This window comes from Eumetopias jubatus, unplaced genomic scaffold (assembly GCF_037043125.1).
Source record: "Eumetopias jubatus isolate StellerSeaLion01/CBP00866 unplaced genomic scaffold, mEumJub1_p1.0 scaffold_2, whole genome shotgun sequence".
NCBI classification, from domain to species: domain Eukaryota; kingdom Metazoa; phylum Chordata; class Mammalia; order Carnivora; family Otariidae; genus Eumetopias; species Eumetopias jubatus.
In genome coordinates, this window is record NW_028274808.1 from 154192303 (window position 1) to 154206051 (window position 13749).

General features: G+C 39.6%; 2 pseudogenes; both read right to left on the reverse strand.

Moving 5' to 3' along the window:
• Positions 1-3573: 3573 nt before the first annotated feature.
• Positions 3574-12825, reverse strand: LOC148164917 (small integral membrane protein 10-like protein 3 pseudogene; annotated as a pseudogene).
• On the reverse strand, positions 10301-11097 carry LOC114206855 (protein FAM220A-like; annotated as a pseudogene).
• Positions 12826-13749: the final 924 nt, after the last annotated feature.

The following is a 13749-nucleotide window of genomic DNA, read 5'->3' on the forward strand; positions in this document are numbered from 1 at the left end:
TTTAATATTATGTTTGTTTCTCCATAAGTTTAAAAGTTCTTTTAGCCCAAAAATGTGTCTTATTGGCCTTTTTATTTCCTGCTACTTATGTTAATTAGAAAAGCATAGGATATAGTAAAAAAATATCCCCCAAAGTAATACCACTACTCATTAGAAAATGTATTTCATAGTTATGGAAAAGTCCCAGGCAGATGGACAGGTTAGCTATGCGGCTTTCTTCTACACATTCAGGAAGCCAGGATGTCAGAGACTGCAATTTTTACCAAGTCCATTCCAAGGCTAGCACTGACACTAACACTCCAGCAAGTCAGAAGGGAGACTGGGCATTGAATGTAAGGAAGTTTTATAGGCCTGGCATACCTAACTTAGATTCCCTTTGCTGTAGCTTAGTTACATGGCTACATTTAACAGAAAAGGAGTCATATATTTGTAATACAAATAATTTGGATCATCAACTATGTTGGGTTATGTGGCAACTTATATATAATAATATTAGCCGATATTTATAGAACATTTATTATGTCGTCAGACAGATTTTCCTAAGTGACTTACGTATATTTATTTACAAAAGCCTTGTAAATGTAGGTGCTCTTATATCTCTTAGAGTCAAAGAGACTTAAACAGGTAGTTTTATTTTTTTTATTTTTTTTATTTTTTAAAGATTTTATTTATTTGAGAGAGCGAGAATGAGAGAGAGAGAGAGAGAGAGCATACGAGAGGGGGGAGGGTCAGAGGGAGAAGCAGACTCCCTGCTGAGCAGGGAGCCCGATGCGGGACTCGATCCCGGGACTCCAGGATCATGACCTGAGCCGAAGGCAGTCGCTTAACCAACTGAGCCACCCAGGCGCCCAAACAGGTAGTTTTAAAAAAAACTTTCCTGAGGCCACATAGCTAGAATGTGTCAAAGCAGGGTTTGATCAGAGTCCATATTGGCATACTGCCTTTAGTAAACCACTATGTATACTGCCTCCAGGAGAGTAAACTCAATAGATATTAGTTGAATTAATACAATGTAAGTATTTCAAGTAATTCCTCAGCTCTGAGATTGAAGGTTGAAACATTAATTCACATTTTACTTTCCACATATACAGAAGAGGAAAATGGTTTATTTGAGTTATTCTCAAGAAAAATTTTAGGGATATACCTGAAAAATATTTAAAAAAACACTTTAGGGGCACCTAGGTGGCTCACTTGGTTGACCATTGACTCTTGATTTTGGCTCAGGTCATGATCTCAGGGTTGTGGGATGGAGCACTGGGTTGGGCTCTGCACTCAGTGGGGAGTCTGCTTCAAATTCTCTCTCTTTCTCTCCCTCTGGCCCTCCCCCTGTTTGTGCTCTTTCTCTCTCAAATAAATAAATCTTAAAAAAAAACACTAAAAAAAGACATTATGGGATGGTTTATATTGAGTCTTATCATTAACATAATGTGGAAATATTAGGTAATAGGCAATTTTTATATTTCATTATTTCATGTAATTCTTAATAGATAAAAGTCTACAATAAATATAAAGGCAGTCTAACTACCCTTCATTTAAAACACTGCCTGGAGGTGACTGGTGTGCCAGACATCTTGGAGATGCTGTATTGATAGATGAAGCTCTGAGTCAATCAATGGACTTGTGCCTTGAAACCAATTCAAAAAGCATTTTTACCAGTCCACTGAAGGATACCCAAGGTAAATTGTAATGGAAAGGCCTTAAGTGAGTGGGGTCATCCATTCTTGTAATTTCTTTTTACTTTTTAATACAAAGATAACCAATATGTCTTTGCATGTCATCAGTTTTTTAGTTTGCATCAGATTTATGCTCTATTCTGTGTGATCCCCTCTACCAAGAAAAGCATGTATTGATTTCACTTTGAGTGGCCAACTGCAAACTTAGAGTCTCTTGGCTCAATCAACAAAACCCAAAACATTTTGCAAAGCATCAACATGAAATGATTTTATGGGATGTTTCTTAAGTCTTTCCTTTATTAATTGAGGGAAGTGTTTTTATTGCTTCATAAGCATAACTTAAATATTAGGATCGGGTTTACATATGGATATTTTTACTAACACAGAGATAAAGTAATGACTGCCATCTTTTAAGTTCCTAACAATTATGCTACCTTCTTTTGGTAACAATACTTCAATTTTCATCTGGGTACTAGTCATTTCTCCATCCTTAATTGAGGCAGGTCAGTTACCTTTTGGGGTCAGCTTCTGCTCATGCCTGAAGAGAGGATTGCATTGTTTGGTTTGGAGATAGGCTAAGGAAGCTCATAAGATTTAGACTGGGGCTACTGATAAAGGCTAGCAAAGTTTTTTCTGCTGAATTGAAGCTGGGAGTGTAAGAAGCTGGACTTAAAATGGCCACATCTCTTTTCATTCATCTATTAACTTAATCACTTAACAAATACTCAACATCCACCATGTGCCTAACACAGGCACACGGGATACAAGAATGAACAAAATAGACAAAAATTCTGAACAATCAAACATTAATAGCCCGAGAATGGAAATAACACAGATGGAGAGCAGAGAAATTAGAAGATTGGGGTTTTGTTGACGTTGTGTCCCAGATCAAGCCAGTCTGAGGTTTCCACTGAAATTAAAAATTCTGTTTCACAGCCAATGCATTTCCTTCTTAACATATGGGTTGAATCTGTTTCTTATATTCAAAGGCATCCTAATACTCAGACTTAAACTCTTTTTTATAGTGTAAATACACTATAAAAATAAGTTGAGTATTTAATTAAAATGACCTGGAGAATTGGTCCTGTTATTGTAAATTCTTCTTCAGTTTTTTTCTTGCTACCATCCTAATACTCAGACTTAAACTCTTTTTTATAGTGTAAATACACTATAAAAATAAGTTGAGTATTTAATTAAAATGACCTGGAGAATTGGTCCTGTTATTGTAAATTCTTCTTCAGTTTTTTTCTTGCTACCACTGCCTTGCATTTTAGTCCATTTTGAACCTTGTGGAAAAAAAATATAGGGACCACAATATAATCTCTATTTTATGGTTGAGAAAATTGAGTATCAGGTACTAGAAAATATAAATGTCATTTTGTGTTCCTAGTGCCTGGGACTTGGGATATAAATCAGGAAAGAGAACAGGCATGGGTAGATGTATTGCTAATCTAAAGTGACCACATCTACCTTATATTGATCAAAGGTATAACTTATCATTTACCATCAACATAATATTCTTGTCTTAATTATTATGTATAATGTATACTCTGACAGATTTTAAATGTTTTAAGAGATTTTTCCACACTAGTCCTATGATTTAAGCAAAAAGTATTATGCCCTGGCAAAATACTTTTAAACTAAAAATACAATTACGTGACGATATTTTACTAATTCTGTTTATAATACCTCTCCACCCCCCCTTACTCTGCATCAGAGCTATTTGTTTTCAGGTGTGATACTGTATTTGCTTCCAATACGGGAGCAAGAATACCTAAACCACAGATTAAAATATTTCTCTTTTTTGGGGATTATGCAATCAATATATGCTATTACAGAAAATACGGAAAAGTTTAAATAAAAATCCTTAGTGCTGCAGTCAACTGATATTCTGGCGCATTTATTTCTGGGAAGTATTTAAATAAATAGACAAATGTTTATTAAATATTTTTAGGTGAATTCTTACAGTATTAGATGTTTATTTGAATCACCTATTCCTGTGTTTTGATCACTTGCTTTCTTGATTAAATATTTTTTTTTTTTAAAGATTTTATTTATTTACTTGACAGAGACAACGTGAGAGAGGGAACACAAGCAGGGAGAAGTGGGAGAGGGAGAAGCAGGCTTCCTGCCGAGCAGGGAGCCCAATGTGGGGCTTGATCCCAGGACCCTGGGATCATGACCTGAGCCGAAGGCAGATGCTTAATGACTGAGCCACCTAGGCACCCCTCTTGATTAAATATCTTAAGAAAATAGGATTTTATGGTTCCCCATCATTGTTCTAGACATAGCATAATTTATTCAAAGTTCCCCTAGTATGCAAATTTAGATTGTTTCTAATTTTCATTTTTTATTTATTTTTTGAGATAGAGAGAGAGAGAGCAGGGTGGGGAGGGGCAGAGAGAGAGAGAGAGGATGTTAAGCAGGCTCTACACCCAACATGGACCCTGAGACCATGACCTGAGCTGAAATCAAGAGTCAGATGCTAAACTGACTGAGCCACTCAGGAGCCCCAATTTTCATCATTTTAAACAACACTATAATGTTTCTTACACCATACTATTTATGGCATCTCTATTTAATAATAAAAATTTCTAGAAGCTTATTTACAAAACAAAGAAAAAAGACAAACCTCAGACTATTAAATACAGAGAATAAACTGGTGGTTGCCAGAGGAGAGCTGCTTGGGAGGTTGGCTGAAATAGGTGATGGAGAAGTACATTTATGGTTATAAACATAGAATGATGTATGGAATTGTTCAATCCTTATATTGTACATCTGAAACTAACATAATGCTGTATGTTAATTACACTTGAATAGAAAAACAAACCAACTTGACCAAACCATGAAAATGTACTCCCAATCTGCCTTACCTTGCTATATTTTCTCCCAAAGCACTTACTATTTTTTAATATAGCAAACAATGCAATTATTTATCAAAAATTAAAACATGAAGAATATTTCATCTTAAATTCATTTCTTATCTTATTACTGAAGATAAGTAAATGGTCTTTTTAGGTACTTTTCTCTCTCTTTTTTTTCCAGAGACATGTTTTTTTTTTTTCCATTTTGTTTGATTCTCTGCATAGTTAACTTTTTGTCTTTCATATTCACAGCTAAACCTCTAGTTTTGTTCTCAATCTATGAGGTTGTTGACATAAAAAGATTTATGTTTCCATTGTGACAAACTTTTCATTCTTTTTCTTTGTGATTTGTTGTTATAATTCTTTGTTCAAAAAAGTCCATGCCCATCCTTATTTATATAATATTTAAAAGCACTTTAAACTGGGGTGCCTGGATGGTTCAGTCAGTTAAGTGTCTGCTTTCAGCTCAGGTCACGATCCCAGGGTTCTAGGATTGAGCCCCAAATCAGGCTCTCTGGCTCAGCGGGGAGCCTGCTTCTCCCTCTCCCACTCCCCCTGCTTGTGTGCTCTCTCTCTCTGTCTGTCAAATAAATAAATAAAATCTTAAAAAAAACCACTTTCAACAAATCTTTTAGTATATATATCAATTTCTGAGGTGTTAATCTAGAACTAATTTTGAATTATAGTGTAAGGCAAACTTGTGACTTTTAATTGTTTATATTTAAATATTTTCCTCCAAATCATTTGTTGCTTAATTTATATTTTTCTCACTGATTTTGATGATTTCCATATTGTGTACTTATTTAGATAAAAAAATTTTCTCTGCCATTGATTCTGGGGTTTTTTGGGACTATTTACAGATTTTTCCTCTACTAATATATTGTATTAATATTTATAGATATGTCTTACTATCTAGTACAATATCTATATCACTGTTCTTTTTTAAAGTGTTTTCTATCTATTCTGAACTATTTATGTTTACAGGTAAAACTTTAGGATCATGTTTTAAAAGTTCTATAAGTAATTCCTTTGTACTTTGAGAATTTTTTTAGTACTGTATGTTTTTTTCTTCCTTTTTTTTAATTATTATGTTATGTTAATCACTATACGTTACATCATTAGTTTTTGATGTAGTGTTCCATGATTCATTGTTTTTTTTTTTTTAAAGATTTTATTTATTTATTTGAGAGAAAGAATGAGAGACAGAGAGCATGAGGGGGGGAGGGTCAGAGGGAGAAGCAGACTCCCCGCCGAGCAGGGAGCTGGATGTGGGACTCCATCCCGGGACTCCAGGATCATGACCTGAGCCGAAGGCAGTCGCTTTAACCAACTGAGCCACCCAGGCGCCCTCCATGATTCATTGTTTGCGTATAACACCCAGTGCTCCATGTAGAACGTACACTCCTTAATACCCATCACCAGGCTAACCCATCCTCCCACCCCCCTCCCCTCTAGAACCTTCAGTTTGTTTTTCAGAGTCCATCGTCTCTCATGGTTCATCTCCCCCTCCGATTCCCCCTCTTCATTCTTCCCCTCCTGCTATCTTCTTCTTCTTTTATTAACATACAATGTATTATTTGTTTCAGAGGCACAGATCTGTGATTCAACAGTCTTGCACAATTCACAGCACACACCATAGCACATACCCTCCCCAAAGTCTATCACCTAGCTGCCCCATCCCTCCCACCCCCCACCACTCCAGCAACCCTCAGTTTGTTTCCTGAGATTAAGAATTCCTCATATCAGTGAGGTCATATGATACATGTCTTTCTCTGATTGACTTATTTCGCTCAGCATAACACTCTGCAGTTCCAGCCATGTCGTTGCAAATGGCAAGATTTCATTCCTTTAGATGGCTGCATAGTATTCTATTGTAGGTATGTGTGTGTGTGTGTGTGTGTGTGTGTGTGTATCACATCTTCTTTATCCATTCATCTGTTGATGGACATCTTGGCTCTTTCCACAGTTTGGCTATTGTGAACATTGCTGCTATAAACATTGGGGTGCACATATCCCTTCGGATACCTACATTTGTATCTTTGGGGTAAATACCCAGTAGTGCAATTGCTGGATCGTACGGTCACTCTATTTTCAACTGTTTGAGGAACCTCCATACTGTTTTCCAGAGTGGTTGCACCAGCTTGCATTCCCAACAACACTGTAGGAGGGTTCCCCTTTCTCCGCATCCCCACCAACATCTGTCGTTTCCTGACTTGTTAATTTTAACCATTCTGACTGGTGTGAGGTGGTATCTCATTGAGCTTTTGATTTGGATGTCCCTGATGCCGAGCGATGTTGAGCAATTTTTCATGTGTCTGTTCGTCATTTGGATGTCTTCTTTGGAAAAATGTCTATTCATGTCTTCTGCCCATTTCTTGATTGGATAATTTGTTCTTTGGGTGTTGAGTTTAAGAAGTTCTTTATAGATTTTAGATACTAGCCCTTTATCTGATATGTCATTTGCAAATAGCTTCTCTTATTCTGTTGGTTGTCTTTTGGTTTTCTTAACTGTTTCTTTTGCTGTACAAAAGCTTTATATCTTGATGAGGTCCCAATAGTTCATTTTTGCCCTTGCTTCCCTTGCCCTTGGTGATGTTTCTAGGAAGAACTTGTCGTGGCTGAGGTCGAAGAGGTTGCTGCCTGTGTTCTCCTTTAGGAGTTTGATGGACTCCTGTTTCACATTTAGGTCTTTCAACCATTTTGAGTGTATTTTTGTGTGTGGTATAAGGAAATGGTCCAGTTTCATTCTTCTGCATGTGGCTGTCCAATTTTCCCAACACCATTTGTTGAAGAGACTGTCTTTTTTCCTTTGGACATTCTTTCCTGCTTTGTTGAAGATTAGTTGACCCTAGAGTTGAGGGTCCATTTCTGGGTTCTCTATTCTGTTCCATTGATCTATGTGTCTGTTTTTGTGCCAGTTCCATACTGTCTTGATGATGACAGCTTTGTAATAGAGCTTGAAGTCTGGAATTGTGATGCCACCAGCTTTGCTTTTCAACATTCCTCTGGCTATTTGGGGTCTTTTCTGGTTCCATACAAATTTTAGGATTATTTGTTTCATTTCTTGGAAAAAAAGTGGATGGTATTTTGATGGGGATTACATTGAATGTGTAGGTTGCTCTGGTACCATTGAGCTCTTCACAATATTTGTTCTTCCAATCCATGAGCATGGAACGTTTTTCCATTTCTTTGTGTCTTCCTCAATTTCTTTCATGAGTATTTTATAGTTTTCTGAGTACAGATCCTTTGTCCCTTTGGTTAGATTTATTCCTAGGAATCTTATGGTTTTGGTTGCAATTGTAAATGAGATCAACTCCTTAATTTCTCTTTCTTCTGTGTTGTTGTTGGTGTATAGGAATGCCACTGATTTCTGTGCATTGATTTTCTATCCTGCCACTTTACTGAATTCCTGTATGAGTTCTAGCAGTTTCGGGGTGGAGTCTTTTGGATTTTCCACCTAAAGTATCATCATCTGCAAACAGAGTTTGACTTATTCTTTGCTGATTTGGATGCCTTTTATTTCTTTTTGTGTTGTGCTGTGTGAGTGCTGTGAATAGGACTTCTAATACTATGTTGAATAGCAGTGGTGCTAGTGGACATCCCTCCCGTGTTCCTGACCTTAGGGGAAAGCTCTCAGTTTTTCCCCATGGAGAATTATATTTGCTCTGGGTTTTTCATAGATGGCTTTTATGATATTGAGTTTTGTACCCTCTATCTCTATATCCTGAAGAGTTTTCATCAAGAAAGGATGCTGTACTTTGTCAAATGCTTTTTCTGCATCTGTTGAGAGGATCATATGGTTCTTGTTCTTTCTTTGATTAATGTATTGTATCACATTGATTGATTTGCAGATGTTGAACCAACCTTGCAGCCCAGGGATAAATCCCACTTTGTCGTGGTGAATAATCCTTTTAATGTACTGTTGGATCCTATTGGCTAGTATTTTGGTGAGAATTTTTGCATACATGTTCATCAGGATATTGGTCTGTAATTCTACTTTTTAATGGAGTCTGTCTGGTTTGGGGATCAAGGTAATGGTGGCCTCATAAAACGAGTTTGGAAGTTTTCCCTCCATTTCTATTTTTTGGAACAGTTTCAGGATAGGTATTAATTCTTCTTTAAATGTTTGGTAGAATTCCCCTGGGAAGCCATCTGGCCCTGGGCTTTCATTTGTTGGGAGATTTTTGATGACTGCTTCAATTTCCTTAGTGGTTATAGGTCTGTTCAGGTTTTCTATTTCTTCCTGGTTCAGTTTTGGTAGTTGACACATCTCTAGAAATGCATCTACTTTTTCCAGATTAATTTGCTGGCATATAGTTGCTCATAATATGTTCTTATAATTGTTTGTATTTCTTTGCTTGTGATCTCTCCTCATTCATTCATGATTTTATTTATTTGGGTCATTTTTCTTTTTGATAAGTCTGGCCAGGGGTTTATCAATCTTGTTAATTCTTTCAAAGAACCAGCTCCTAGTTTCATTGATCTGTTCTACTGTTCTTTTGGTTTCTATTTCATTGATTTCTGCTCTGATCTTTATTATTTCTCTTCTCCTGCTGGGTTTAGGCTTTATTTGCTGTTCTTTCTCCAGCTCCTTAAGGTGGAGGGTTAGGTTGTGTATTTGAGACCTTTCTTGTTTCTTGAGAAAGGCTTGCATTGCTATATACTTTCCTCTCAGGACTGCCTTTACTGCATCCCAAAGGTTTTGAACAGTTGTGTTTTCACTTTCATTTATTTCCATGAATTTTTTAAATTCTTCTTTAATTTCCTGTTTGACCCATTCATTCTTTAGTAGGATGCTTTTTAGCCTCCATGTATTTGAGCTCTTTCCGACTTTCCTCTTGTGATTGAGTTCTAGTTTCAAAGCACTGTGGTCTGAAAATATGCAGGGAATGATCCCAATCTTTTGGTATTGGTTGAGACCTGATTTGTGACCTAGGATGTGATCAATTCTGGAGAATTTTCCATGAGCACTAGAGAAGAATGTGTATTCTGTTGCTTTGGGATGGAATGTTCTGAATCTATCTGTGAAGTCCATTTGGTCCAGTGTGTCATTTAAAGTCTTTATTTCCTTGTTGATCTTTTGCTTAAATGATCTGTCCTTTTCAGTCAGGGCCGTGTTAAAGTCCCCCACTATTATTGTATTGTTGTCAATGTGTTTCTTTGTTTTTGTTATTAATTGTCTTATATAATTGGCTGCTCCCCTTTTAGGGGCATAGATATTTACAATTGTTGGATCTTCTCGTTGGATAGACCCTTTAAGTAGGATATAGTGTCCTTCCTCATCTCTTATTACAGCTTTTGGTTTAAAATCTAATTTGTCTGATAAAAGGATTGCCACCTCAGCTTTCTTTTGGTGCCCATTAGCATGGTAAATGGTTTTCTACCCCTTCACTTTCAATCTGGGCATGTCTTTGGGTCTAAAATGAGTCTCTTGCAGACAGCATATCACTGGGTCTTGTTTTTTTATCCATTCTGATAGCCTGTGTCTTTTGATTGGGGCATTTAGCCCATTTACATTCAGGGTAACTATTGAAAGATATGAATTTAGTGCCATTGTATTGCCTGTAAGGTGACTGTTACTGTATATTGTCTGTGTTCCTTTCTGGTCTATGTTGCTTTTAGGCTCTCTCTTTGCTTAGAGGACCCCTTTCAATATTTCTTGTAGGGCTGTTTTCGTGTTTGCAAATTCCTTTAGTTTTTGTTTGTCCTGGAAGCTTTTTTTTTTTTTTTTTAATTTCACTATTTTTATTGTTCGGCTTGTACCTAACTATGGTGTAATGGATTTGCTACTTCAAAAGCTGGTAGAGCCAGTAACCCCAGTATTATTTGCAGATCGTTTGAGGTACTTTTTATACTTGAAAGCATTTTCTTGTATTCTACCGTTTGCTCTGAAAACAGGGGCTCTGGTTGGCCAAGGAAAACACATTTTGTCTCATCATTCAGGAAAACTTCGGGGCATGTGTGCAGCAGTGTAGACAGGACGAAATGCAGGCCAGACAGTTCCAACTCAAAGCCTAGCCCCTCTAAAAGAGCACTTGACGGTTACTCCTCAGAAATCCCCATTTCTGATCACTTCTGAGAGCACGGTAGTCCTGACGCCCAAGGCTCTCCTGGGCGGCACCATCCTCCGTGGCTGTCGGTGGCCCTGGGCCCACCTCCCAGCCAGTCCCTCACCAGAGCATCCCCCACTCTGCAGGACACCCCAGCAAAACGCTCTTCTGCAAGAGCACAGAACACATGCACAGTCTTGCTCTGACCCACTACGGAAGCTGAATTTCTTCTTAATGATTCTTTCAGACACAGAAGAGCTTTGTTGCCGCTGTGAAGGAAGAGGCTGGCCTTGCTCGGAGCATTTTTCATTTCCATTGACAACTCCTCGTTTTGTGATTTCCTTCCACATCAACCGCAGGTATTTGCATACAGGAGGAGGAAGGTGTATCTGTCGGGCAAAGTCTCTCTCACTGTGCTCTTTCAAGTCCATACAGCAGCCTGTCTGAGTCCTCTCCCGCCCCCTTCACCTTCCTGAGGCAGGTGCCCAGAGCTCCCACTCTGTCCCTCATGCTGTGTGTTCTCTGATGTGGTGAGCCTGATGACACGCCTCTGTCAGTCAGCAGAAGGCCTTCAGGGGATCTCAATATGAACCTCCCCACTCTTAGACTCGCCCAGTCCGAGATTCTGCGTGAAAACTTCGGGACAGAAGTTGATTTGTGACCTCAGCGGTTGTTCAAGAGCAAACTCAAGGTGACTCATACGGTTAACACTCTTGCACCTGCAACCCTAATGGGACCAGCCTTTTCCTGTGACCCAAGAATCATCTTTCTTTGCCATAGTTATGCCTCCAATGGGGAAGATATGTCAGGAAAGGCTGTGAAAGGGCCTTGAGACAGGCGAACAACAAGCTGACTGGGCGTGCTGTCCAGTGTGTCCTTGTGTTACCTAAGTTTATGGGGCCCTGCACCTGTCTGAGCTGCTGTACGAGTGTGAGTTGTAAAAAATGTGAGAGGAAGGCAACACATTTTTAATTTATGCTTCTTTTTGTGTATTTTTTTAAAGATTTTATTTATCTGACAGAAAGAGAGATCACAAGTAGGCAGACAGGCAGGCAGAGGCAGAGGAGAAGCAGACTCCCCGCAGAGCAGGGAGCCCGACTCGGCGCTGGATCCCAGGACCCTGCAAAGGGTCTTGAGGACTTGAGCCAAAGGCAGATGCTTAACTGACTGAGCCACCCAGGTAACCCCCAAGGCAAAAGATTTCTTATCCAAAGAAATTAAAAATTTTGTTCAGAGGAATGCAATTATTACCCTGCGGATACTGACCATTTCTTACATCCATTTGTACCTCACTTTGGTGGTCCTGATTACATGTGCGTGCATGTTTTGTCTAAATTCTCTTTTAAGCTGATTATAACATCTCACTAGTTCCTTCATTAATTAAGGAATTTAAAAAAAAGGTTGACCCATGGTCCTTTAAAAAACAACCATAACCCCAGAGCATTAATACATGGAAAATAAATACATAAACTCTATTTAGAAATTTTTCTAAGAGGCCAGACTAAAGAAGAACAATCTAACGAAAACACACAACTCTGCTGGGAGAAAGGAGGACGTGAGGCAGAAGCAGCCTGAGAGCGGACAGCCCATCTCCCACAGTGAGACAAAGACGAAGCCTAAGAGTGAAGCCTAAGAGTGAAGAGTCAGGAAGCAACAAGCGTGTGATTCAGAGACAGAGAAATATGCATAAGGAGAAGCAGCTGTAGCTGAGAGGCTTGGCTATGGGGACAGAGAAACAAGGGGCAGGAAGCTGCAGTTTCTCTAACCAGGGGACCTAGCTAGGTGAGTGTGTAAGTGTGTTACATTTTTAAAAAATGTAAAGAGAATACACTGGGAGAAAATAAACAAGAATTACTGGAGGCTGAAGTAGAAGCAAAAAGAGCAAAGGGAAGGGGCGTGAAGCCAACCAGGGCTAACGAGAGGCACTGGTCACGGTGTAAGGAGCGTGGCCTCCATCAGCAGGCAATGCAGACCCACTGAGGGATGTTGGGCTGGGAGAGGTTGGCTGGATCTGCATTTCCGATAATTCCTTGGCTGCCGTGTGGTGGTTAGACTGCAGGCGGACGTTGAACATCATGGAAGCCACGATGTAGAGGTAGGGGAAGTTGATGCGCAGCCGCCAGGCCAGGTCGAAAAAGATGAGCAGCGTGCGGGTCAGCCCCTTGCAGAAGACCCCATACGAGTGGGGGCAGCCAAGCGCGAAAGGCGGACAGCCAGGCCCGACAGAGCCAACGCCATATAGACCGGCACCCGCCGCCCGCCCATCGCGCACCGACCGGCCGCGGACTGGGGCTGCCCAGCGCTCTGAAGCCTGCCCGCTCTCTCGGCGTCGCCCCAGGCCGCCGCCCTGGCCGCTGGGCCGCGCTGGGCTCACTGAGGGAGTGAGGGAGGTGGAGGTGAGGTTGGGGGCGGGCGGCAGGGAGAGGAGTCCCTGCGTCACACTTGGGGAAGCGCCTCTGCGAGCTGCCGCCTGGTCCAAGCCAGGCCAGGCCTGTCCTGGAAGCTTTTTATCTCTCTATTTTCAATGACAGCCTAGCTGGTTATAATATTCTTTGCTGCATATTTTTCTCATTTAGTGCTCTGAATATGTCATGCCAGTCCTTTCAGGCCTGCCAGGTCTCTGTGGATAGGTCTGTTGCCAATCTAATGTTTCTACCATTGTAGGTTACAGATCTTTTCTCCGGAGCTGCTTCTAGGATTTTCTCTTTGTCTCTGAGACTCATAAGTTTTACTATTAGATGTCAGGGTGTTGACATATTTTTATTGATTTTGAGAGGGGTTCTCTGTCCCTCTTGGATTTTGATGCCTGTTTCCTTCCCCAAATTAGGCAAGTTCTCTGCTATAATTTGCTCCAATATACCTTCTGCTCCTCTCTCTTTATTCTTCTTCTGGGATCCCAATTATTCTAATGTTGTTTTGTCTTATGGTATCGCTTATCTCTCAAATTCTGCGCTCGTGGTCCAGTAGTTGTTTATCTTTCTTTTTCTCAGCTTCTTTATTTTCCATCATTTGGTCTTCTATATCACTAATTCTCTCTTCTGCATTTATCCTAGCAGTTACTGCCCCCATTTTTTTATTGCACCTCATTAATAGCCCGTTTCATTTCAACTTGGTTAGATTTTAGTTCTTTTATTTTTCCCAAAAGTGTTTCTCTAATAACTT